We start from the raw sequence: 24586 nt of genomic DNA on the forward strand, positions 1-24586 counted from the left end.
TTCCTCCTTTTGTTTTTTATCTTTCACACTTTTGACTTTCTTTATTCATCCAAATAGCAAACTCATCACCACTCAACCTGACCAACTCGGCTATGTCCCGTGCTGCAGTTCTCTGTCTTATCTAGATCATTTGCAATTGAATGGAATAGATCCCTTTTGGACAAAGTGGATTCACCTGCTGCTGCAGTGACCACAGGTGTGATAAGATCTAGAATTGGCATCTGGTGCGATCTCTCCGCTTCCACTCCAAAGAAAGTTACCTGTTTATTCCTATCATGCATTGGTTTTTGGGGTTTTCTTTGAGTAATGATGATCTCTTTAGTAGTCTGTTGGCGCCCTCTCCTGGAGGAATAGTTTGCTTGCTCTTGGACATTCTAAAAGAGAGGTCATGATAGACATTGAGCTTCTGAGCTCAATTGGGGACAGTCATGGGTGATGAATGTTTGCAACCTGCTGCAAAGCCTCATACCGCAATATAAGGAACGTCAAATACTAAGAAAGGGCGGCCTATGAAAGAATTACTACTTTCAATAAGTACACTTAAACGGCTAATTGGGAATAGAAAAACTGTAAAAAGCCCTCTGAGAAAGCCCCCCTCTAACCTTTGATAGTAAGTTTTTCTGTAGTCTGCCTGTTGATGTATTTTCCGTTTGAACTGTGCACAACATGAAGAGACGGAACACTGGCGGCTTGTCACAATGCCCCCGCTGACATCACAATAGCGCTGCTGCCTAGAAAACAAGCTGCGCAGCAGAAGTTGTTCTTTGGGTGGGAGGGTGGGCTAGTGTAAGGAGGGGGCAAGCTCTTTTTTTCCCAGGTGGTAGGGGGATGACAGGAGAAGGGATGCGGGTGGTGAGAAGGGTACAGAGGGCAGGGTTTGGGGGCTGGGAAGGAAAGGGAAAAGATTAGGGTTTGGGGATGATGAAAGGGCTTTCTACGGGTAAGGATGGCAAAGGGTGGCAGTGACGGAAAGTCAGGCAACCTGTCCTGTCCGTCTTTTTGTATCGTGAATTGGAAAGACTGCAAGGGGGAGGGGAGTTGCTTGCGCCCTAAAGGAGGAGTTATTCAGATTCATTGCAGTGGGGGGCGGCGGCTGCAAAACGCACCATTCTTCTTGTTTTTGCTCTGCAAAGCAGCCTTTTCAAGGGTTGGCTTGGGTGACAAAATGTCTTCTGTAGGCGTGGGTTTGTCTCCCTCTCGCTCTCTCTCCCTAAGATGTGTCCGGCATAGGCCAGGGTGCCACTCGAGGCCCAAAGCAATTCTGGTTATCGCTTCTCGGCCTTTTGGCTAAGATCAAGTGTAGTATCTGTTCTTATCAGTTTAATATCTGATACGTCCCCTATCTGGGGACCATATATTAAATGGATTTTTAGAACAGGGAGATGGAAAAAGAGCTTGCTCTGTCCACTCCACGCATTGACCTGGTATTGCAGTACCTCCAGGACCGGTGCACCCCTTCTTAACCCAGTTTCCAAAAGCAGAACTCAATTCACCTGATTCATATTAGCCCGGTTTAATGAATTGGAAGAAAGCATACGTCTTCATATGCACCTCAATTTGGCCCATTCACTTTTCACACTTCCTCCTTTTGTTTTTTATCTTTCACACTTTTGACTTTCTTTATTCATCCAAATAGCAAACTCATCACCACTCAACCTGACCAACTCGGCTATGTCCCGTGCTGCAGTTCTCTGTCTTATCTAGATCATTTGCAATTGAATGGAATAGATCCCTTTTGGACAAAGTGGATTCACCTGCTGCTGCAGTGACCACAGGTGTGATAAGATCTAGAATTGGCATCTGGTGCGATCTCTCCGCTTCCACTCCAAAGAAAGTTACCTGTTTATTCCTATCATGCATTGGTTTTTGGGGTTTTCTTTGAGTAATGATGATCTCTTTAGTAGTCTGTTGGCGCCCTCTCCTGGAGGAATAGTTTGCTTGCTCTTGGACATTCTAAAAGAGAGGTCATGATAGACATTGAGCTTCTGAGCTCAATTGGGGACAGTCATGGGTGATGAATGTTTGCAACCTGCTGCAAAGCCTCATACCGCAATATAAGGAACGTCAAATACTAAGAAAGGGCGGCCTATGAAAGAATTACTACTTTCAATAAGTACACTTAAACGGCTAATTGGGAATAGAAAAACTGTAAAAAGCCCTCTGAGAAAGCCCCCCTCTAACCTTTGATAGTAAGTTTTTCTGTAGTCTGCCTGTTGATGTATTTTCCGTTTGAACTGTGCACAACATGAAGAGACGGAACACTGGCGGCTTGTCACAATGCCCCCGCTGACATCACAATAGCGCTGCTGCCTAGAAAACAAGCTGCGCAGCAGAAGTTGTTCTTTGGGTGGGAGGGTGGGCTAGTGTAAGGAGGGGGCAAGCTCTTTTTTTCCCGGGTGGTAGGGGGATGACAGGAGAAGGGATGCGGGTGGTGAGAAGGGTACAGAGGGCAGGGTTTGGGGGCTGGGAAGGAAAGGGAAAAGATTAGGATTTGGGGATGATGAAAGGGCTTTCTACGGGTAAGGATGGCAAAGGGTGGCAGTGACGGAAAGTCAGGCAACCTGTCCTGTCCGTCTTTTTGTATCGTGAATTGGAAAGACTGCAAGGGGGAGGGGAGTTGCTTGCGCCCTAAAGGAGGAGTTATTCAGATTCATTGCAGTGGGGGGCGGCGGCTGCAAAACGCACCATTCTTCTTGTTTTTGCTCTGCAAAGCAGCCTTTTCAAGGGTTGGCTTGGGTGACAAAATGTCTTCTGTAGGCGTGGGTTTGTCTCCCTCTCGCTCTCTCTCCCTAAGATGTGTCCGGCATAGGCCAGGGTGCCACTCGAGGCCCAAACCAATTCTGGTTATCGCTTCTCGGCCTTTTGGCTAAGATCAAGTGTAGTATCTGTTCTTATCAGTTTAATATCTGATACGTCCCCTATCTGGGGACCATATATTAAATGGATTTTTAGAACAGGGAGATGGAAAAAGAGCTTGCTCTGTCCACTCCACGCATTGACCTGGTATTGCAGTACCTCCAGGACCGGTGCACCCCTTCTTAACCCAGTTTCCAAAAGCAGAACTCAATTCACCTGATTCATATTAGCCCGGTTTAATGAATTGGAAGAAAGCATACGTCTTCATATGCACCTCAATTTGGCCCATTCACTTTTCACACTTCCTCCTTTTGTTTTTTATCTTTCACACTTTTGACTTTCTTTATTCATCCAAATAGCAAACTCATCACCACTCAACCTGACCAACTCGGCTATGTCCCGTGCTGCAGTTCTCTGTCTTATCTAGATCATTTGCAATTGAATGGAATAGATCCCTTTTGGACAAAGTGGATTCACCTGCTGCTGCAGTGACCACAGGTGTGATAAGATCTAGAATTGGCATCTGGTGCGATCTCTCCGCTTCCACTCCAAAGAAAGTTACCTGTTTATTCCTATCATGCATTGGTTTTTGGGGTTTTCTTTGAGTAATGATGATCTCTTTAGTAGTCTGTTGGCGCCCTCTCCTGGAGGAATAGTTTGCTTGCTCTTGGACATTCTAAAAGAGAGGTCATGATAGACATTGAGCTTCTGAGCTCAATTGGGGACAGTCATGGGTGATGAATGTTTGCAACCTGCTGCAAAGCCTCATACCGCAATATAAGGAACGTCAAATACTAAGAAAGGGCGGCCTATGAAAGAATTACTACTTTCAATAAGTACACTTAAACGGCTAATTGGGAATAGAAAAACTGTAAAAAGCCCTCTGAGAAAGCCCCCCTCTAACCTTTGATAGTAAGTTTTTCTGTAGTCTGCCTGTTGATGTATTTTCCGTTTGAACTGTGCACAACATGAAGAGACGGAACACTGGCGGCTTGTCACAATGCCCCCGCTGACATCACAATAGCGCTGCTGCCTAGAAAACAAGCTGCGCAGCAGAAGTTGTTCTTTGGGTGGGAGGGTGGGCTAGTGTAAGGAGGGGGCAAGCTCTTTTTTTCCCGGGTGGTAGGGGGATGACAGGAGAAGGGATGCGGGTGGTGAGAAGGGTACAGAGGGCAGGGTTTGGGGGCTGGGAAGGAAAGGGAAAAGATTAGGGTTTGGGGATGATGAAAGGGCTTTCTACGGGTAAGGATGGCAAAGGGTGGCAGTGACGGAAAGTCAGGCAACCTGTCCTGTCCGTCTTTTTGTATCGTGAATTGGAAAGACTGCAAGGGGGAGGGGAGTTGCTTGCGCCCTAAAGGAGGAGTTATTCAGATTCATTGCAGTGGGGGGCGGCGGCTGCAAAACGCACCATTCTTCTTGTTTTTGCTCTGCAAAGCAGCCTTTTCAAGGGTTGGCTTGGGTGACAAAATGTCTTCTGTAGGCGTGGGTTTGTCTCCCTCTCGCTCTCTCTCCCTAAGATGTGTCCGGCATAGGCCAGGGTGCCACTCGAGGCCCAAACCAATTCTGGTTATCGCTTCTCGGCCTTTTGGCTAAGATCAAGTGTAGTATCTGTTCTTATCAGTTTAATATCTGATACGTCCCCTATCTGGGGACCATATATTAAATGGATTTTTAGAACAGGGAGATGGAAAAAGAGCTTGCTCTGTCCACTCCACGCATTGACCTGGTATTGCAGTACCTCCAGGAACGGTGCACCCCTTCTTAACCCAGTTTCCAAAAGCAGAACTCAATTCACCTGATTCATATTAGCCCGGTTTAATGAATTGGAAGAAAGCATACGTCTTCATATGCACCTCAATTTGGCCCATTCACTTTTCACACTTCCTCCTTTTGTTTTTTATCTTTCACACTTTTGACTTTCTTTATTCATCCAAATAGCAAACTCATCACCACTCAACCTGACCAACTCGGCTATGTCCCGTGCTGCAGTTCTCTGTCTTATCTAGATCATTTGCAATTGAATGGAATAGATCCCTTTTGGACAAAGTGGATTCACCTGCTGCTGCAGTGACCACAGGTGTGATAAGATCTAGAATTGGCATCTGGTGCGATCTCTCCGCTTCCACTCCAAAGAAAGTTACCTGTTTATTCCTATCATGCATTGGTTTTTGGGGTTTTCTTTGAGTAATGATGATCTCTTTAGTAGTCTGTTGGCGCCCTCTCCTGGAGGAATAGTTTGCTTGCTCTTGGACATTCTAAAAGAGAGGTCATGATAGACATTGAGCTTCTGAGCTCAATTGGGGACAGTCATGGGTGATGAATGTTTGCAACCTGCTGCAAAGCCTCATACCGCAATATAAGGAACGTCAAATACTAAGAAAGGGCGGCCTATGAAAGAATTACTACTTTCAATAAGTACACTTAAACGGCTAATTGGGAATAGAAAAACTGTAAAAAGCCCTCTGAGAAAGCCCCCCTCTAACCTTTGATAGTAAGTTTTTCTGTAGTCTGCCTGTTGATGTATTTTCCGTTTGAACTGTGCACAACATGAAGAGACGGAACACTGGCGGCTTGTCACAATGCCCCCGCTGACATCACAATAGCGCTGCTGCCTAGAAAACAAGCTGCGCAGCAGAAGTTGTTCTTTGGGTGGGAGGGTGGGCTAGTGTAAGGAGGGGGCAAGCTCTTTTTTTCCCGGGTGGTAGGGGGATGACAGGAGAAGGGATGCGGGTGGTGAGAAGGGTACAGAGGGCAGGGTTTGGGGGCTGGGAAGGAAAGGGAAAAGATTAGGGTTTGGGGATGATGAAAGGGCTTTCTACGGGTAAGGATGGCAAAGGGTGGCAGTGACGGAAAGTCAGGCAACCTGTCCTGTCCGTCTTTTTGTATCGTGAATTGGAAAGACTGCAAGGGGGAGGGGAGTTGCTTGCGCCCTAAAGGAGGAGTTATTCAGATTCATTGCAGTGGGGGGCGGCGGCTGCAAAACGCACCATTCTTCTTGTTTTTGCTCTGCAAAGCAGCCTTTTCAAGGGTTGGCTTGGGTGACAAAATGTCTTCTGTAGGCGTGGGTTTGTCTCCCTCTCGCTCTCTCTCCCTAAGATGTGTCCGGCATAGGCCAGGGTGCCACTCGAGGCCCAAACCAATTCTGGTTATCGCTTCTCGGCCTTTTGGCTAAGATCAAGTGTAGTATCTGTTCTTATCAGTTTAATATCTGATACGTCCCCTATCTGGGGACCATATATTAAATGGATTTTTAGAACAGGGAGATGGAAAAAGAGCTTGCTCTGTCCACTCCACCTATTGACCTGGTATTGCAGTACCTCCAGGACCGGTGCACCCCTTCTTAACCCAGTTTCCAAAAGCAGAACTCAATTCACCTGATTCATATTAGCCCGGTTTAATGAATTGGAAGAAAGCATACGTCTTCATATGCACCTCAATTTGGCCCATTCACTTTTCACACTTCCTCCTTTTGTTTTTTATCTTTCACACTTTTGACTTTCTTTATTCATCCAAATAGCAAACTCATCACCACTCAACCTGACCAACTCGGCTATGTCCCGTGCTGCAGTTCTCTGTCTTATCTAGATCATTTGCAATTGAATGGAATAGATCCCTTTTGGACAAAGTGGATTCACCTGCTGCTGCAGTGACCACAGGTGTGATAAGATCTAGAATTGGCATCTGGTGCGATCTCTCCGCTTCCACTCCAAAGAAAGTTACCTGTTTATTCCTATCATGCATTGGTTTTTGGGGTTTTCTTTGAGTAATGATGATCTCTTTAGTAGTCTGTTGGCGCCCTCTCCTGGAGGAATAGTTTGCTTGCTCTTGGACATTCTAAAAGAGAGGTCATGATAGACATTGAGCTTCTGAGCTCAATTGGGGACAGTCATGGGTGATGAATGTTTGCAACCTGCTGCAAAGCCTCATACCGCAATATAAGGAACGTCAAATACTAAGAAAGGGCGGCCTATGAAAGAATTACTACTTTCAATAAGTACACTTAAACGGCTAATTGGGAATAGAAAAACTGTAAAAAGCCCTCTGAGAAAGCCCCCCTCTAACCTTTGATAGTAAGTTTTTCTGTAGTCTGCCTGTTGATGTATTTTCCGTTTGAACTGTGCACAACATGAAGAGACGGAACACTGGCGGCTTGTCACAATGCCCCCGCTGACATCACAATAGCGCTGCTGCCTAGAAAACAAGCTGCGCAGCAGAAGTTGTTCTTTGGGTGGGAGGGTGGGCTAGTGTAAGGAGGGGGCAAGCTCTTTTTTTCCCGGGTGGTAGGGGGATGACAGGAGAAGGGATGCGGGTGGTGAGAAGGGTACAGAGGGCAGGGTTTGGGGGCTGGGAAGGAAAGGGAAAAGATTAGGGTTTGGGGATGATGAAAGGGCTTTCTACGGGTAAGGATGGCAAAGGGTGGCAGTGACGGAAAGTCAGGCAACCTGTCCTGTCCGTCTTTTTGTATCGTGAATTGGAAAGACTGCAAGGGGGAGGGGAGTTGCTTGCGCCCTAAAGGAGGAGTTATTCAGATTCATTGCAGTGGGGGGCGGCGGCTGCAAAACGCACCATTCTTCTTGTTTTTGCTCTGCAAAGCAGCCTTTTCAAGGGTTGGCTTGGGTGACAAAATGTCTTCTGTAGGCGTGGGTTTGTCTCCCTCTCGCTCTCTCTCCCTAAGATGTGTCCGGCATAGGCCAGGGTGCCACTCGAGGCCCAAACCAATTCTGGTTATCGCTTCTCGGCCTTTTGGCTAAGATCAAGTGTAGTATCGTTCGAAAAGGTGGTTTAAGGCTCCGGCCACCTTAGTACAATGATGCAATGCACACTGGAAGGTTGCGCTTGTTAGTACTTTGGGAGGATAGTATATCCATCTAGAGGAAACCATGGCCCTACCAGGATCGAGGCTATTAGACTGAGTAAGTGTGGGGGCTATGGTGCAATGTGCCCCAGGATTGACGACCCTGGAGTGAGTCTGAGCTTGCTGGCTTTGGACCCCGGCAAGCCTTGGGCTCTGTAGCACACCGTACCTTGCCCTTTCATACTTTCTGAGCATATTGCTCTATCCCGGCCTTCTGGCTAGGAAGGGAAATTTTTATAATCATGGTCGGAGGTCCGTTCAGCTTTGGGCTGAGAAACCAACACCCGGTTGGAGGTCCGGGTCAGCTTCGGCTGAGAAACCAACACCCGGTTGGAGGTCCGGGTCAGCTTCGGCTGAGAAACCAACACCCGGTTGGAGGTCCGGGTCAGCTTCGGCTGAGAAACCAACACCCGGTTGGAGGTCCGGTTAGCCTTGGGCTGAGAAACCAACACCGGTTGACGGTCCGGGCAGTTTCGGCTGCGAAACCAACAACTAGTAGCTCTCTACTCCACTTGGGTAAGATGCCTGGGTGGACGCTGGGAGCAACGACAAGGCTCAACCAGGCTTCGGCTTGGGGGAGCACCGAAGATCCCTGACCCTTGCTGTGGCCTTCTGGCTCGGAGGGACGGGGTTGATTTTTGGGGACCCTCTCCTCACGGAGGGGTCCACACGAATCCTAGCCTTTGCACTGTTTTTGGTGTGACTTCGGTCATGCATTTTTTGCGGTGCTTTGGAAAGCTTCATTAAATCAAAAATCTGTTCTTATCAGTTTAATATCTGATACGTCCCCTATCTGGGGACCATATATTAAATGGATTTTTAGAACAGGGAGATGGAAAAAGAGCTTGCTCTGTCCACTCCACGCATTGACCTGGTATTGCAGTACCTCCAGGACCGGTGCACCCCTTCTTAACCCAGTTTCCAAAAGCAGAACTCAATTCACCTGATTCATATTAGCCCGGTTTAATGAATTGGAAGAAAGCATACGTCTTCATATGCACCTCAATTTGGCCCATTCACTTTTCACACTTCCTCCTTTTGTTTTTTATCTTTCACACTTTTGACTTTCTTTATTCATCCAAATAGCAAACTCATCACCACTCAACCTGACCAACTCGGCTATGTCCCGTGCTGCAGTTCTCTGTCTTATCTAGATCATTTGCAATTGAATGGAATAGATCCCTTTTGGACAAAGTGGATTCACCTGCTGCTGCAGTGACCACAGGTGTGATAAGATCTAGAATTGGCATCTGGTGCGATCTCTCCGCTTCCACTCCAAAGAAAGTTACCTGTTTATTCCTATCATGCATTGGTTTTTGGGGTTTTCTTTGAGTAATGATGATCTCTTTAGTAGTCTGTTGGCGCCCTCTCCTGGAGGAATAGTTTGCTTGCTCTTGGACATTCTAAAAGAGAGGTCATGATAGACATTGAGCTTCTGAGCTCAATTGGGGACAGTCATGGGTGATGAATGTTTGCAACCTGCTGCAAAGCCTCATACCGCAATATAAGGAACGTCAAATACTAAGAAAGGGCGGCCTATGAAAGAATTACTACTTTCAATAAGTACACTTAAACGGCTAATTGGGAATAGAAAAACTGTAAAAAGCCCTCTGAGAAAGCCCCCCTCTAACCTTTGATAGTAAGTTTTTCTGTAGTCTGCCTGTTGATGTATTTTCCGTTTGAACTGTGCACAACATGAAGAGACGGAACACTGGCGGCTTGTCACAATGCCCCCGCTGACATCACAATAGCGCTGCTGCCTAGAAAACAAGCTGCGCAGCAGAAGTTGTTCTTTGGGTGGGAGGGTGGGCTAGTGTAAGGAGGGGGCAAGCTCTTTTTTTCCCGGGTGGTAGGGGGATGACAGGAGAAGGGATGCGGGTGGTGAGAAGGGTACAGAGGGCAGGGTTTGGGGGCTGGGAAGGAAAGGGAAAAGATTAGGGTTTGGGGATGATGAAAGGGCTTTCTACGGGTAAGGATGGCAAAGGGTGGCAGTGACGGAAAGTCAGGCAACCTGTCCTGTCCGTCTTTTTGTATCGTGAATTGGAAAGACTGCAAGGGGGAGGGGAGTTGCTTGCGCCCTAAAGGAGGAGTTATTCAGATTCATTGCAGTGGGGGGCGGCGGCTGCAAAACGCACCATTCTTCTTGTTTTTGCTCTGCAAAGCAGCCTTTTCAAGGGTTGGCTTGGGTGACAAAATGTCTTCTGTAGGCGTGGGTTTGTCTCCCTCTCGCTCTCTCTCCCTAAGATGTGTCCGGCATAGGCCAGGGTGCCACTCGAGGCCCAAACCAATTCTGGTTATCGCTTCTCGGCCTTTTGGCTAAGATCAAGTGTAGTGTTGTTCGAAGAGGTGGTTTAAGCTCCAGGCCACCTTAGTACAATGATACAATGCACACTGGAAGGTTGCGCTTGCTAGTACTCTGGGTGGATAGTATATTCATCTAGAGGAAAACATGGCCCTACCAGGATCGAGGCTATTAGACTGAGTAAGGGTGGGGGGCTATGGTACAACGTGCCCCAGGACTGACGACCCTGGAGTGAGTCTGAGCTTGCTGGCTTGGGACCCCGGCAAGCCTTGGGCTCTGTAGCACACCGTACCTTGCCTTTTCATACTTTTTGAGCATATTACCCTATCCCGGCCTTCTGGCTAGGAAGGGAAATTTTTATAATCCCGGTCGGAGGTCTGGTCAGCTTTGGGCTGAGAAACTAACACCCGGTTGGAGGTCTGGGTCAGCTTCGGCTGAGAAACCAACACCCGGTTGGAGGTCTGGGTCAGCTTCGGCTGAGAAACCAACACCCGGTTGGAGGTCCGGTTAGCCTTGGGCTGAGAAACCAACACCGGTTGACGGTCCGGGCAGTTTCGGCTGCGAAACCAACAACTAGTAGCTCTCTACTCCACTTGGGTAAGATGCCTGGGTGGACGCTGGGAGCAACGACAAGGCTCAACGAGGCTTCGGCTTGGGGGAGCACCGAAGATCCCTGACCCTTGCTGTGGCCTTCTGGCTCGGAGGGACGGGGTTGATTTTTGGGGACCCTCTCCTCACGGTGGGGTCCACACGAATCCTAGCCTTTGCACTGTTTTTGGTGTGACTTCGGTCATACATTTTTTGTGGTGCTTTGGAAAGCTTCATTAAATCAAAAATCTGTTCTTATCAGTTTAATATCTGATACGTCCCCTATCTGGGGACCATATATTAAATGGATTTTTAGAACAGGGAGATGGAAAAAGAGCTTGCTCTGTCCACTCCACGCATTGACCTGGTATTGCAGTACCTCCAGGACCGGTGCACCCCTTCTTAACCCAGTTTCCAAAAGCAGAACTCAATTCACCTGATTCATATTAGCCCGGTTTAATGAATTGGAAGAAAGCATACGTCTTCATATGCACCTCAATTTGGCCCATTCACTTTTCACACTTCCTCCTTTTGTTTTTTATCTTTCACACTTTTGACTTTCTTTATTCATCCAAATAGCAAACTCATCACCACTCAACCTGACCAACTCGGCTATGTCCCGTGCTGCAGTTCTCTGTCTTATCTAGATCATTTGCAATTGAATGGAATAGATCCCTTTTGGACAAAGTGGATTCACCTGCTGCTGCAGTGACCACAGGTGTGATAAGATCTAGAATTGGCATCTGGTGCGATCTCTCCGCTTCCACTCCAAAGAAAGTTACCTGTTTATTCCTATCATGCATTGGTTTTTGGGGTTTTCTTTGAGTAATGATGATCTCTTTAGTAGTCTGTTGGCGCCCTCTCCTGGAGGAATAGTTTGCTTGCTCTTGGACATTCTAAAAGAGAGGTCATGATAGACATTGAGCTTCTGAGCTCAATTGGGGACAGTCATGGGTGATGAATGTTTGCAACCTGCTGCAAAGCCTCATACCGCAATATAAGGAACGTCAAATACTAAGAAAGGGCGGCCTATGAAAGAATTACTACTTTCAATAAGTACACTTAAACGGCTAATTGGGAATAGAAAAACTGTAAAAAGCCCTCTGAGAAAGCCCCCCTCTAACCTTTGATAGTAAGCTTTTCTGTAGTCTGCCTGTTGATGTATTTTCCGTTTGAACTGTGCACAACATGAAGAGACGGAACACTGGCGGCTTGTCACAATGCCCCCGCTGACATCACAATAGCGCTGCTGCCTAGAAAACAAGCTGCGCAGCAGAAGTTGTTCTTTGGGTGGGAGGGTGGGCTAGTGTAAGGAGGGGGCAAGCTCTTTTTTTCCCGGGTGGTAGGGGGATGACAGGAGAAGGGATGCGGGTGGTGAGAAGGGTACAGAGAGCAGGGTTTGGGGGCTGGGAAGGAAAGGGAAAAGATTAGGGTTTGGGGATGATGAAAGGGCTTTCTACGGGTAAGGATGGCAAAGGGTGGCAGTGACGGAAAGTCAGGCAACCTGTCCTGTCCGTCTTTTTGTATCGTGAATTGGAAAGACTGCAAGGGGGAGGGGAGTTGCTTGCGCCCTAAAGGAGGAGTTATTCAGATTCATTGCAGTGGGGGGCGGCGGCTGCAAAACGCACCATTCTTCTTGTTTTTGCTCTGCAAAGCAGCCTTTTCAAGGGTTGGCTTGGGTGACAAAATGTCTTCTGTAGGCGTGGGTTTGTCTCCCTCTCGCTCTCTCTCCCTAAGATGTGTCCGGCATAGGCCAGGGTGCCACTCGAGGCCCAAACCAATTCTGGTTATCGCTTCTCGGCCTTTTGGCTAAGATCAAGTGTAGTATCTGTTCTTATCAGTTTAATATCTGATACGTCCCCTATCTGGGGACCATATATTAAATGGATTTTTAGAACAGGGAGATGGAAAAAGAGCTTGCTCTGTCCACTCCACGCATTGACCTGGTATTGCAGTACCTCCAGGACCGGTGCACCCCTTCTTAACCCAGTTTCCAAAAGCAGAACTCAATTCACCTGATTCATATTAGCCCGGTTTAATGAATTGGAAGAAAGCATACGTCTTCATATGCACCTCAATTTGGCCCATTCACTTTTCACACTTCCTCCTTTTGTTTTTTATCTTTCACACTTTTGACTTTCTTTATTCATCCAAATAGCAAACTCATCACCACTCAACCTGACCAACTCGGCTATGTCCCGTGCTGCAGTTCTCTGTCTTATCTAGATCATTTGCAATTGAATGGAATAGATCCCTTTTGGACAAAGTGGATTCACCTGCTGCTGCAGTGACCACAGGTGTGATAAGATCTAGAATTGGCATCTGGTGCGATCTCTCCGCTTCCACTCCAAAGAAAGTTACCTGTTTATTCCTATCATGCATTGGTTTTTGGGGTTTTCTTTGAGTAATGATGATCTCTTTAGTAGTCTGTTGGCGCCCTCTCCTGGAGGAATAGTTTGCTTGCTCTTGGACATTCTAAAAGAGAGGTCATGATAGACATTGAGCTTCTGAGCTCAATTGGGGACAGTCATGGGTGATGAATGTTTGCAACCTGCTGCAAAGCCTCATACCGCAATATAAGGAACGTCAAATACTAAGAAAGGGCGGCCTATGAAAGAATTACTACTTTCAATAAGTACACTTAAACGGCTAATTGGGAATAGAAAAACTGTAAAAAGCCCTCTGAGAAAGCCCCCCTCTAACCTTTGATAGTAAGTTTTTCTGTAGTCTGCCTGTTGATGTATTTTCCGTTTGAACTGTGCACAACATGAAGAGACGGAACACTGGCGGCTTGTCACAATGCCCCCGCTGACATCACAATAGCGCTGCTGCCTAGAAAACAAGCTGCGCAGCAGAAGTTGTTCTTTGGGTGGGAGGGTGGGCTAGTGTAAGGAGGGGGCAAGCTCTTTTTTTCCCGGGTGGTAGGGGGATGACAGGAGAAGGGATGCGGGTGGTGAGAAGGGTACAGAGGGCAGGGTTTGGGGGCTGGGAAGGAAAGGGAAAAGATTAGGGTTTGGGGATGATGAAAGGGCTTTCTACGGGTAAGGATGGCAAAGGGTGGCAGTGACGGAAAGTCAGGCAACCTGTCCTGTCCGTCTTTTTGTATCGTGAATTGGAAAGACTGCAAGGGGGAGGGGAGTTGCTTGCGCCCTAAAGGAGGAGTTATTCAGATTCATTGCAGTGGGGGGCGGCGGCTGCAAAACGCACCATTCTTCTTGTTTTTGCTCTGCAAAGCAGCCTTTTCAAGGGTTGGCTTGGGTGACAAAATGTCTTCTGTAGGCGTGGGTTTGTCTCCCTCTCGCTCTCTCTCCCTAAGATGTGTCCGGCATAGGCCAGGGTGCCACTCGAGGCCCAAACCAATTCTGGTTATCGCTTCTCGGCCTTTTGGCTAAGATCAAGTGTAGTATCTGTTCTTATCAGTTTAATATCTGATACGTCCCCTATCTGGGGACCATATATTAAATGGATTTTTAGAACAGGGAGATGGAAAAAGAGCTTGCTCTGTCCACTCCACCTATTGACCTGGTATTGCAGTACCTCCAGGACCGGTGCACCCCTTCTTAACCCAGTTTCCAAAAGCAGAACTCAATTCACCTGATTCATATTAGCCCGGTTTAATGAATTGGAAGAAAGCATACGTCTTCATATGCACCTCAATTTGGCCCATTCACTTTTCACACTTCCTCCTTTTGTTTTTTATCTTTCACACTTTTGACTTTCTTTATTCATCCAAATAGCAAACTCATCACCACTCAACCTGACCAACTCGGCTATGTCCCGTGCTGCAGTTCTCTGTCTTATCTAGATCATTTGCAATTGAATGGAATAGATCCCTTTTGGACAAAGTGGATTCACCTGCTGCTGCAGTGACCACAGGTGTGATAAGATCTAGAATTGGCATCTGGTGCGATCTCTCCGCTTCCACTCCAAAGAAAGTTACCTGTTTATTCCTATCATGCATTGGTTTTTGGGGTTTTCTTTGAGTAATGATGATCTCTTTAGTAGTCTGTTGGCGCCCTCTCCTGGAGGAATAGTTTGCTTGCTCTTGGACATTCTAAAAGAGAGGTCATGATAGACATTGAGCTTCTGAGCTCAATTGGGGACAGTCATGGGTGATGAATGTTTGCAACCTGCTGCAAAGCCTCATACCGCAATATAAGGAACGTCAAATACTAAGAAAGGGCGGCCTATGAAAGAATTACTACTTTCAATAAGTACACTTAAACGGCTAATTGGGAATAGAAAAACTGTAAAAAGCCCTCTGAGAAAGCCCCCCTCTAACCTTTGATAGTAAGTTTTTCTGTAGTCTGCCTGTTGATGTATTTTCCGTTTGAACTGTGCACAACATGAAGAGACGGAACACTGGCGGCTTGTCACAATGCCCCCGCTGACATCACAATAGCGCTGCTGCCTAGAAAACAAGCTGCGCAGCAGAAGTTGTTCTTTGGGTGGGAGGGTGGGCTAGTGTAAGGAGGGGGCAAGCTCTTTTTTTCCCGGGTGGTAGGGGGATGACAGGAGAAGGGATGCGGGTGGTGAGAAGGGTACAGAGGGCAGGGTTTGGGGGCTGGGAAGGAAAGGGAAAAGATTAGGGTTTGGGGATGATGAAAGGGCTTTCTACGGGTAAGGATGGCAAAGGGTGGCAGTGACGGAAAGTCAGGCAACCTGTCCTGTCCGTCTTTTTGTATCGTGAATTGGAAAGACTGCAAGGGGGAGGGGAGTTGCTTGCGCCCTAAAGGAGGAGTTATTCAGATTCATTGCAGTGGGGGGCGGCGGCTGCAAAACGCACCATTCTTCTTGTTTTTGCTCTGCAAAGCAGCCTTTTCAAGGGTTGGCTTGGGTGACAAAATGTCTTCTGTAGGCGTGGGTTTGTCTCCCTCTCGCTCTCTCTCCCTAAGATGTGTCCGGCATAGGCCAGGGTGCCACTCGAGGCCCAAACCAATTCTGGTTATCGCTTCTCGGCCTTTTGGCTAAGATCAAGTGTAGTATCGTTCGAAAAGGTGGTTTAAGGCTCCGGCCACCTTAGTACAATGATGCAATGCACACTGGAAGGTTGCGCTTGTTAGTACTTTGGGAGGATAGTATATCCATCTAGAGGAAACCATGGCCCTACCAGGATCGAGGCTATTAGACTGAGTAAGTGTGGGGGCTATGGTGCAATGTGCCCCAGGATTGACGACCCTGGAGTGAGTCTGAGCTTGCTGGCTTTGGACCCCGGCAAGCCTTGGGCTCTGTAGCACACCGTACCTTGCCCTTTCATACTTTCTGAGCATATTGCTCTATCCCGGCCTTCTGGCTAGGAAGGGAAATTTTTATAATCATGGTCGGAGGTCCGTTCAGCTTTGGGCTGAGAAACCAACACCCGGTTGGAGGTCCGGGTCAGCTTCGGCTGAGAAACCAACACCCGGTTGGAGGTCCGGGTCAGCTTCGGCTGAGAAACCAACACCCGGTTGGAGGTCCGGGTCAGCTTCGGCTGAGAAACCAACACCCGGTTGGAGGTCCGGTTAGCCTTGGGCTGAGAAACCAACACCGGTTGACGGTCCGGGCAGTTTCGGCTGCGAAACCAACAACTAGTAGCTCTCTACTCCACTTGGGTAAGATGCCTGGGTGGACGCTGGGAGCAACGACAAGGCTCAACCAGGCTTCGGCTTGGGGGAGCACCGAAGATCCCTGACCCTTGCTGTGGCCTTCTGGCTCGGAGGGACGGGGTTGATTTTTGGGGACCCTCTCCTCACGGAGGGGTCCACACGAATCCTAGCCTTTGCACTGTTTTTGGTGTGACTTCGGTCATGCATTTTTTGCGGTGCTTTGGAAAGCTTCATTAAATCAAAAATCTGTTCTTATCAGTTTAATATCTGATACGTCCCCTATCTGGGGACCATATATTAAATGGATTTTTAGAACAGGGAGATGGAAAAAGAGCTTGCTCTGTCCACTCCACGCATTGACCTGGTATTGCAGTACCTCCAGGACCGGTGCACCCCTTCTTAACCCAGTTTCCAAAAGCAGAACTCAATTCACCTGATTCATATTAGCCCGGTTTAATGAATTGGAAGAAAGCATACGTCTTCATATGCACCTCAATTTGGCCCATTCACTTTTCACACTTCCTCCTTTTGTTTTTTATCTTTCACACTTTTGACTTTCTTTATTCATCCAAATAGCAAACTCATCACCACTCAACCTGACCAACTCGGCTATGTCCCGTGCTGCAGTTCTCTGTCTTATCTAGATCATTTGCAATTGAATGGAATAGATCCCTTTTGGACAAAGTGGATTCACCTGCTGCTGCAGTGACCACAGGTGTGATAAGATCTAGAATTGGCATCTGGTGCGATCTCTCCGCTTCCACTCCAAAGAAAGTTACCTGTTTATTCCTATCATGCATTGGTTTTTGGGGTTTTCTTTGAGTAATGATGATCTCTTTAGTAGTCTGTTGGCGCCCTCTCCTGGAGGAATAGTTTGCTTGCTCTTGGACATTCTAAAAGAGAGGTCATGATAGACATTGAGCTTCTGAGCTCAATTGGGGACAGTCATGGGTGATGAATGTTTGCAACCTGCTGCAAAGCCTCATACCGCAATATAAGGAACGTCAAATACTAAGAAAGGGCGGCCTATGAAAGAATTACTACTTTCAATAAGTACACTTAAACGGCTAATTGGGAATAGAAAAACTGTAAAAAGCCCTCTGAGAAAGCCCCCCTCTAACCTTTGATAGTAAGTTTTTCTGTAGTCTGCCTGTTGATGTATTTTCCGTTTGAACTGTGCACAACATGAAGAGACGGAACACTGGCGGCTTGTCACAATGCCCCCGCTGACATCACAATAGCGCTGCTGCCTAGAAAACAAGCTGCGCAGCAGAAGTTGTTCTTTGGGTGGGAGGGTGGGCTAGTGTAAGGAGGGGGCAAGCTCTTTTTTTCCCGGGTGGTAGGGGGATGACAGGAGAAGGGATGCGGGTGGTGAGAAGGGTACAGAGGGCAGGGTTTGGGGGCTGGGAAGGAAAGGGAAAAGATTAGGGTTTGGGGATGATGAAAGGGCTTTCTACGGGTAAGGATGGCAAAGGGTGGCAGTGACGGAAAGTCAGGCAACCTGTCCTGTCCGTCTTTTTGTATCGTGAATTGGAAAGACTGCAAGGGGGAGGGGAGTTGCTTGCGCCCTAAAGGAGGAGTTATTCAGATTCATTGCAGTGGGGGGCGGCGGCTGCAAAACGCACCATTCTTCTTGTTTTTGCTCTGCAAAGCAGCCTTTTCAAGGGTTGGCTTGGGTGACAAAATGTCTTCTGTAGGCGTGGGTTTGTCTCCCTCTCGCTCTCTCTCCCTAAGATGTGTCCGGCATAGGCCAGGGTGCCACTCGAGGCCCAAACCAATTCTGGTTATCGCTTCTCGGCCTTTTGGCTAAGATCAAGTGTAGTGTTGTTCGAAGAGGTGGTTTAAGCTCCAGGCCACCTTAGTACAATGATACAATGCACACTGGAAGGTTGCGCTTGCTAGTACTCTGGGTGGATAGTATATTCATCTAGAGGAAAACATGGCCCTACCAGGATCGAGGCTATTAGACTGAGTAAGGGTGGGGGGCTATGGTACAACGTGCCCCAGGACTGACGACCCTGGAGTGAGTCTGAGCTTGCTGGCTTGGGACCCCGGCAAGCCTTGGGCTCTGTAGCACACCGTACCTTGCCTTTTCATACTTTTTGAGCATATTACCCTATCCCGGCCTTCTGGCTAGGAAGGGAAATTTTTATAATCCCGGTCGGAGGTCTGGTCAGCTTTGGGCTGAGAAACTAACACCCGGTTGGAGGTCTGGGTCAGCTTCGGCTGAGAAACCAACACCCGGTTGGAGGTCTGGGTCAGCTTCGGCTGAGAAACCAACACCCGGTTGGAGGTCCGGTTAGCCTTGGGCTGAGAAACCAACACCGGTTGACGGTCCGGGCAGTTTCGGCTGCGAAACCAACAACTAGTAGCTCTCTACTCCACTTGGGTAAGATGCCTGGGTGGACGCTGGGAGCAACGACAAGGCTCAACGAGGCTTCGGCTTGGGGGAGCACCGAAGATCCCTGACCCTTGCTGTGGCCTTCTGGCTCGGAGGGACGGGGTTGATTTTTGGGGACCCTCTCCTCACGGTGGGGTCCACACGAATCCTAGCCTTTGCACTGTTTTTGGTGTGACTTCGGTCATACATTTTTTGTGGTGCTTTGGAAAGCTTCATTAAATCAAAAATCTGTTCTTATCAGTTTAATATCTGATACGTCCCCTATCTGGGGACCATATATTAAATGGATTTTTAGAACAGGGAGATGGAAAAAGAGCTTGCTCTGTCCACTCCACGCATTGACCTGGTATTGCAGTACCTCCAGGACCGGTGCACCCCTTCTTAACCCAGTTTCCAAAAGCAGAACTCAATTCACCTGATTCATATTAGCCCGGTTTAATGAATTGGAAGAAAGCATACGTCTTCATATGCACCTCAATTTGGCCCATTCACTTTTCACACTTCCTCCTTTTGTTTTTTATCTTTCACACTTTTGACTTTCTTTATTCATCCAAATAGCAAACTCATCACCACTCAACCTGACCAACTCGGCTATGTCCCGTGCTGCAGTTCTCTGTCTTATCTAGATCATTTGCAATTGAATGGAATAGATCCCTTTTGGACAAAGTGGATTCACCTGCTGCTGCAGTGACCACAGGTGTGATAAGATCTAGAATTGGCATCTGGTGCGATCTCTCCGCTTCCACTCCAAAGAAAGTTACCTGTTTATTCCTATCATGCATTGGTTTTTGGGGTTTTCTTTGAGTAATGATGATCTCTTTAGTAGTCTGTTGGCGCCCTCTCCTGGAGGAATAGTTTGCTTGCTCTTGGACATTCTAAAAGAGAGGTCATGATAGACATTGAGCTTCTGAGCTCAATTGGGGACAGTCATGGGTGATGAATGTTTGCAACCTGCTGCAAAGCCTCATACCGCAATATAAGGAACGTCAAATACTAAGAAAGGGCGGCCTATGAAAGAATTACTACTTTCAATAAGTACACTTAAACGGCTAATTGGGAATAGAAAAACTGTAAAAAGCCCTCTGAGAAAGCCCCCCTCTAACCTTTGATAGTAAGCTTTTCTGTAGTCTGCCTGTTGATGTATTTTCCGTTTGAACTGTGCACAACATGAAGAGACGGAACACTGGCGGCTTGTCACAATGCCCCCGCTGACATCACAATAGCGCTGCTGCCTAGAAAACAAGCTGCGCAGCAGAAGTTGTTCTTTGGGTGGGAGGGTGGGCTAGTGTAAGGAGGGGGCAAGCTCTTTTTTTCCCGGGTGGTAGGGGGATGACAGGAGAAGGGATGCGGGTGGTGAGAAGGGTACAGAGAGCAGGGTTTGGGGGCTGGGAAGGAAAGGGAAAAGATTAGGGTTTGGGGATGATGAAAGGGCTTTCTACGGGTAAGGATGGCAAAGGGTGGCAGTGACGGAAAGTCAGGCAACCTGTCCTGTCCGTCTTTTTGTATCGTGAATTGGAAAGACTGCAAGGGGGAGGGGAGTTGCTTGCGCCCTAAAGGAGGAGTTATTCAGATTCATTGCAGTGGGGGGCGGCGGCTGCAAAACGCACCATTCTTCTTGTTTTTGCTCTGCAAAGCAGCCTTTTCAAGGGTTGGCTTGGGTGACAAAATGTCTTCTGTAGGCGTGGGTTTGTCTCCCTCTCGCTCTCTCTCCCTAAGATGTGTCCGGCATAGGCCAGGGTGCCACTCGAGGCCCAAACCAATTCTGGTTATCGCTTCTCGGCCTTTTGGCTAAGATCAAGTGTAGTATCTGTTCTTATCAGTTTAATATCTGATACGTCCCCTATCTGGGGACCATATATTAAATGGATTTTTAGAACAGGGAGATGGAAAAAGAGCTTGCTCTGTCCACTCCACGCATTGACCTGGTATTGCAGTACCTCCAGGACCGGTGCACCCCTTCTTAACCCAGTTTCCAAAAGCAGAACTCAATTCACCTGATTCATATTAGCCCGGTTTAATGAATTGGAAGAAAGCATACGTCTTCATATGCACCTCAATTTGGCCCATTCACTTTTCACACTTCCTCCTTTTGTTTTTTATCTTTCACACTTTTGACTTTCTTTATTCATCCAAATAGCAAACTCATCACCACTCAACCTGACCAACTCGGCTATGTCCCGTGCTGCAGTTCTCTGTCTTATCTAGATCATTTGCAATTGAATGGAATAGATCCCTTTTGGACAAAGTGGATTCACCTGCTGCTGCAGTGACCACAGGTGTGATAAGATCTAGAATTGGCATCTGGTGCGATCTCTCCGCTTCCACTCCAAAGAAAGTTACCTGTTTATTCCTATCATGCATTGGTTTTTGGGGTTTTCTTTGAGTAATGATGATCTCTTTAGTAGTCTGTTGGCGCCCTCTCCTGGAGGAATAGTTTGCTTGCTCTTGGACATTCTAAAAGAGAGGTCATGATAGACATTGAGCTTCTGAGCTCAATTGGGGACAGTCATGGGTGATGAATGTTTGCAACCTGCTGCAAAGCCTCATACCGCAATATAAGGAACGTCAAATACTAAGAAAGGGCGGCCTATGAAAGAATTACTACTTTCAATAAGTACACTTAAACGGCTAATTGGGAATAGAAAAACTGTAAAAAGCCCTCTGAGAAAGCCCCCCTCTAACCTTTGATAGTAAGTTTTTCTGTAGTCTGCCTGTTGATGTATTTTCCGTTTGAACTGTGCACAACATGAAGAGACGGAACACTGGCGGCTTGTCACAATGCCCCCGCTGACATCACAATAGCGCTGCTGCCTAGAAAACAAGCTGCGCAGCAGAAGTTGTTCTTTGGGTGGGAGGGTGGGCTAGTGTAAGGAGGGGGCAAGCTCTTTTTTTCCCGGGTGGTAGGGGGATGACAGGAGAAGGGATGCGGGTGGTGAGAAGGGTACAGAGGGCAGGGTTTGGGGGCTGGGAAGGAAAGGGAAAAGATTAGGGTTTGGGGATGATGAAAGGGCTTTCTACGGGTAAGGATGGCAAAGGGTGGCAGTGACGGAAAGTCAGGCAACCTGTCCTGTCCGTCTTTTTGTATCGTGAATTGGAAAGACTGCAAGGGGGAGGGGAGTTGCTTGCGCCCTAAAGGAGGAGTTATTCAGATTCATTGCAGTGGGGGGCGGCGGCTGCAAAACGCACCATTCTTCTTGTTTTTGCTCTGCAAAGCAGCCTTTTCAAGGGTTGGCTTGGGTGACAAAATGTCTTCTGTAGGCGTGGGTTTGTCTCCCTCTCGCTCTCTCTCCCTAAGATGTGTCCGGCATAGGCCAGGGTGCCACTCGAGGCCCAAACCAATTCTGGTTATCGCTTCTCGGCCTTTTGGCTAAGATCAAGTGTAGTATCGTTCGAAAAGGTGGTTTAAGGCTCCGGCCACCTTAGTACAATGATGCAATGCACACTGGAAGGTTGCGCTTGTTAGTACTTTGGGAGGATAGTATATCCATCTAGAGGAAACCATGGCCCTACCAGGATCGAGGCTATTAGACTGAGTAAGTGTGGGGGTTATGGTGCAATGTGCCCCAGGAATGGACACCCTGGAGGGAGTCTGAACTTGCTAGGTTGGGACCCTGGTAAGCCTCAGACTCTGACGCACGCCGCGCCTTGCCTATTCATACTTTCCAAGCATATTGCCCTATCCCGGCCTTCTGGCTAAGAAGGGAAATTTTTATAATCCCGGTCGGAGGTCCGGTCAGCTTTGGGCTGAGAAACCAACACCCGGTTGGAGGTCCGGTTAGCCTTGGGCTGAGAAACCAACACCCGGTTGGAGGTCCGGTCAGCCTTGGGCTGAGAAACCAACACCCGGTTGGAGGTCCGGTCAGCCTTGGGCTGAGAAACCAACACCGGTTGACGGTCCGGGCAGTCTCGGCTGCGAAACCAACGACTAGTAGCTCCCTACTCCACTTGGGTAAGATGCCTCGGTGGACGCTGGGAGCAACAACAAGGCTCAACCAGGCTTCGGCTTGGGGGAGCACCGAAGATCCCTGACCCTCGCTGTGGCCTTCTGGCTCGGAGGGACGGGGTTGATTTTTGGGGATCCTCTTCTCACGGAGGGGTCCACACGAATCCTAGCCTTTGCACTGTTTTTGGTGTGACTTCGGTCATGCATTTTTGCGGTGCTTTGGAAAGCTTCATTAAATAAAAATCTGTTCTTATCAGTTTAATATCTGATACATCCCCTATCTGGGGACCATATATTAAATGGATTTTTAGAACAGGGAGATGGAAAAAGAGCTTGCTCTGTCCACTCCACGCATTGACCTGGTATTGCAGTACCTCCAGGACCGGTGCACCCCTTCTTAACCCAGTTTCCAAAAGCAGAACTCAATTCACCTGATTCATATTAGCCCGGTTTAATGAATTGGAAGAAAGCATACGTCTTCATATGCACCTCAATTTGGCCCATTCACTTTTCACACTTCCTCCTTTTGTTTTTTATCTTTCACACTTTTGACTTTCTTTATTCATCCAAATAGCAAACTCATCACCACTCAACCTGACCAACTCGGCTATGTCCCGTGCTGCAGTTCTCTGTCTTATCTAGATCATTTGCAATTGAATGGAATAGATCCCTTTTGGACAAAGTGGATTCACCTGCTGCTGCAGTGACCACAGGTGTGATAAGATCTAGAATTGGCATCTGGTGCGATCTCTCCGCTTCCACTCCAAAGAAAGTTACCTGTTTATTCCTATCATGCATTGGTTTTTGGGGTTTTCTTTGAGTAATGATGATCTCTTTAGTAGTCTGTTGGCGCCCTCTCCTGGAGGAATAGTTTGCTTGCTCTTGGACATTCTAAAAGAGAGGTCATGATAGACATTGAGCTTCTGAGCTCAATTGGGGACAGTCATGGGTGATGAATGTTTGCAACCTGCTGCAAAGCCTCATACCGCAATATAAGGAACGTCAAATACTAAGAAAGGGCGGCCTATGAAAGAATTACTACTTTCAATAAGTACACTTAAACGGCTAATTGGGAATAGAAAAACTGTAAAAAGCCCTCTGAGAAAGCCCCCCTCTAACCTTTGATAGTAAGTTTTTCTGTAGTCTGCCTGTTGATGTATTTTCCGTTTGAACTGTGCACAACATGAAGAGACGGAACACTGGCGGCTTGTCACAATGCCCCCGCTGACATCACAATAGCGCTGCTGCCTAGAAAACAAGCTGCGCAGCAGAAGTTGTTCTTTGGGTGGGAGGGTGGGCTAGTGTAAGGAGGGGGCAAGCTCTTTTTTTCCCGGGTGGTAGGGGGATGACAGGAGAAGGGATGCGGGTGGTGAGAAGGGTACAGAGGGCAGGGTTTGGGGGCTGGGAAGGAAAGGGAAAAGATTAGGGTTTGGGGATGATGAAAGGGCTTTCTACGGGTAAGGATGGCAAAGGGTGGCAGTGACGGAAAGTCAGGCAACCTGTCCTGTCCGTCTTTTTGTATCGTGAATTGGAAAGACTGCAAGGGGGAGGGGAGTTGCTTGCGCCCTAAAGGAGGAGTTATTCAGATTCATTGCAGTGGGGGGCGGCGGCTGCAAAACGCACCATTCTTCTTGTTTTTGCTCTGCAAAGCAGCCTTTTCAAGGGTTGGCTTGGGTGACAAAATGTCTTCTGTAGGCGTGGGTTTGTCTCCCTCTCGCTCTCTCTCCCTAAGATGTGTCCGGCATAGGCCAGGGTGCCACTCGAGGCCCAAACCAATTCTGGTTATCGCTTCTCGGCCTTTTGGCTAAGATCAAGTGTAGTCCCTTCATTGGGTTTGCCTTGGTCTTGGCTGGGAGGGGCCCGGGCTTGCACAACCGCCGGCCTCGGGGATTGTTGCGCCTTTTGGTGCTTACGTCCCTTTGTGGCTGGTGGTTCCTGGGCTCGGGAGGCGATCACCCAGGCACTGCGCTTTTGTGTGGTGGCCTGCTGGCCTTCGGGGCTACCTTGATTCTGAAAATTGCGGATGAAATCTCATCTGTTCTTATCAGTACTCTTG

At 47.9% G+C, this 24586-nt stretch overlaps 12 non-coding genes and 3 pseudogenes across 12 annotated transcripts; all 15 read left to right on the forward strand.

Annotated features, from left to right (window-relative positions):
• Nucleotides 1-1267: 1267 nt before the first annotated feature.
• Nucleotides 1268-1458, forward strand: LOC142252600 (U2 spliceosomal RNA). Its single transcript, XR_012725970.1, has one exon. It is a non-coding gene; the product is annotated as a U2 spliceosomal RNA (small nuclear RNA).
• A 1388-nt stretch (nt 1459-2846) lies between these two features.
• On the forward strand, nt 2847-3037 carry LOC142252601 (U2 spliceosomal RNA). Its single transcript, XR_012725971.1, has one exon. It is a non-coding gene; the product is annotated as a U2 spliceosomal RNA (small nuclear RNA).
• Nucleotides 3038-4425: 1388 nt separating this feature from the next.
• Nucleotides 4426-4616, forward strand: LOC142254167 (U2 spliceosomal RNA). Its single transcript, XR_012727184.1, has one exon. It is a non-coding gene; the product is annotated as a U2 spliceosomal RNA (small nuclear RNA).
• A 1388-nt stretch (nt 4617-6004) lies between these two features.
• Nucleotides 6005-6195, forward strand: LOC142252940 (U2 spliceosomal RNA). Its single transcript, XR_012726300.1, has one exon. It is a non-coding gene; the product is annotated as a U2 spliceosomal RNA (small nuclear RNA).
• Nucleotides 6196-7583: 1388 nt separating this feature from the next.
• On the forward strand, nt 7584-7725 carry LOC142253704 (U2 spliceosomal RNA; annotated as a pseudogene).
• Nucleotides 7726-8426: 701 nt separating this feature from the next.
• LOC142253106 (U2 spliceosomal RNA) lies at nt 8427-8619 on the forward strand. The gene has a single exon (XR_012726426.1). It is a non-coding gene; the product is annotated as a U2 spliceosomal RNA (small nuclear RNA).
• A 2190-nt stretch (nt 8620-10809) lies between these two features.
• On the forward strand, nt 10810-11002 carry LOC142253014 (U2 spliceosomal RNA). The gene has a single exon (XR_012726346.1). It is a non-coding gene; the product is annotated as a U2 spliceosomal RNA (small nuclear RNA).
• Nucleotides 11003-12390: 1388 nt separating this feature from the next.
• LOC142252602 (U2 spliceosomal RNA) lies at nt 12391-12581 on the forward strand. The gene has a single exon (XR_012725972.1). It is a non-coding gene; the product is annotated as a U2 spliceosomal RNA (small nuclear RNA).
• A 1388-nt stretch (nt 12582-13969) lies between these two features.
• LOC142252941 (U2 spliceosomal RNA) lies at nt 13970-14160 on the forward strand. The gene has a single exon (XR_012726301.1). It is a non-coding gene; the product is annotated as a U2 spliceosomal RNA (small nuclear RNA).
• A 1388-nt stretch (nt 14161-15548) lies between these two features.
• LOC142253705 (U2 spliceosomal RNA) lies at nt 15549-15690 on the forward strand (annotated as a pseudogene).
• Nucleotides 15691-16391: 701 nt separating this feature from the next.
• Nucleotides 16392-16584, forward strand: LOC142253107 (U2 spliceosomal RNA). The gene has a single exon (XR_012726427.1). It is a non-coding gene; the product is annotated as a U2 spliceosomal RNA (small nuclear RNA).
• Nucleotides 16585-18774: 2190 nt separating this feature from the next.
• Nucleotides 18775-18967, forward strand: LOC142253016 (U2 spliceosomal RNA). The gene has a single exon (XR_012726348.1). It is a non-coding gene; the product is annotated as a U2 spliceosomal RNA (small nuclear RNA).
• Nucleotides 18968-20355: 1388 nt separating this feature from the next.
• LOC142252603 (U2 spliceosomal RNA) lies at nt 20356-20546 on the forward strand. Its single transcript, XR_012725973.1, has one exon. It is a non-coding gene; the product is annotated as a U2 spliceosomal RNA (small nuclear RNA).
• A 1388-nt stretch (nt 20547-21934) lies between these two features.
• LOC142253706 (U2 spliceosomal RNA) lies at nt 21935-22076 on the forward strand (annotated as a pseudogene).
• Nucleotides 22077-22735: 659 nt separating this feature from the next.
• Nucleotides 22736-22926, forward strand: LOC142253399 (U2 spliceosomal RNA). The gene has a single exon (XR_012726686.1). It is a non-coding gene; the product is annotated as a U2 spliceosomal RNA (small nuclear RNA).
• The last annotated feature ends 1660 nt before the right edge of the window (nt 22927-24586 follow it).

The sequence above is a fragment of the Anomaloglossus baeobatrachus genome, chromosome 9 (assembly GCF_048569485.1).
Source record: "Anomaloglossus baeobatrachus isolate aAnoBae1 chromosome 9, aAnoBae1.hap1, whole genome shotgun sequence".
NCBI classification, from domain to species: Eukaryota; Metazoa; Chordata; class Amphibia; order Anura; family Aromobatidae; genus Anomaloglossus; species Anomaloglossus baeobatrachus.